We start from the raw sequence: 1,258 nt of genomic DNA, 5'->3' as shown, positions 1-1,258 counted from the left end.
AGTGCCAATTTAGCCAGCGGGGTGAACATCGAGTACCGGGTGAAGGGGGTCTTTTCAACATAAGACAACTCCAGGCAAGAACAAAGGTGTCGGAAGCTCCATTACTGAACTTCAGTATGCAGACGACCTCACCCTTGTTACTCACACTGAACACGACATACAGGAGATCCTCAACACCTACGCAGACACGTATGCACACTTCGGCCTTGAGGTGATGGTACGTAAGACTCAGATTATCTTTCAACCTGCCCCACACACCTCCACCATCCATCCAGCTTAACGGTACTACCCTCTCTAATGTTGCTCACTTTCGGTATTTCGGCTCCCACCTGTCTACCACCACAGACATCAATGAAGAGATTCAGCATTGGATCAGATGTACATCTCAAGCATTTGGCAGACTCCGAAATCATGTCTTCAGCTGTAGGGAGCTGAAATTATCTACAAAGCTGCATGTATATCGAGCAGTGGTCCTCCCCACCCTGCTATATGGCAGTGAGACATGGGTCACATACAGAGGCACCTCAAGGCACTTGAAAACTTTCACCAATGTAGTCTATGTTCCCTCCTCTGAGTTTGCTGGGAAGACAAGAGAACAAATGCCAGTATTCTTGCTGACACCAACTGTAGAAGTATTGAGGCTACCATCATTCATGAACAACTACGTTGGACTGGCCATGTTACCCACATGGACGACAGTAGACTGCCAAAGCAGTTACTTTACAGTTACCTAACAAATTGTAAACGTAACGCCGGCGGGCAATTGAAAAGGATAGTAAGACAAACTTGAAAAAGTGCCAAATCGATCCCCTCACCTGGGTGTCAATTACTCCACATCGTAACGCTTGGTGGAGCACCACACAAGAAGGTGTCAATACTTTCAAATTAGCCTGACTGCAAACCGAGGCAGACAAGCGCCAACGCCAGAAAGACACTGTCACCGCCCCTCCCGCAGTAGATGGAGCCCTCCACATGTGCAATGAATGTGAACGACACTGAGGGTCCCGTATCGGTCTCTTTAGTCACCTCAAAACTCACCAACCTAGGTGACATCCCTAATAACTCATATCATTGTATCATAGCTGGATGATCGTCATACTCAATTCCGAGTAACAGCAAAGTAGTAGAAGTAGTAGTAGTAGTAGTAGTAGTGTGTGTGTGTGTGTGTGTGTGTGTGTGTGTGTGTGTGTGTGTGTGTGTGTGTGTGTGTGTGTGTGTGCGTGTGCGTGTGTGTGCATGTGTGTGTGTGCATGTGTGT

The sequence above is a fragment of the Homarus americanus genome, unplaced genomic scaffold, assembly GCF_018991925.1.
Source record: "Homarus americanus isolate GMGI-L3 unplaced genomic scaffold, GMGI_Hamer_2.0 scaffold57965, whole genome shotgun sequence".
In the NCBI taxonomy this organism is placed as follows: Eukaryota; Metazoa; Arthropoda; class Malacostraca; order Decapoda; family Nephropidae; genus Homarus; species Homarus americanus.
The sequence above is the reverse complement of the archived record's forward strand: the minus strand, read 5'-3'. Positions refer to the sequence as shown.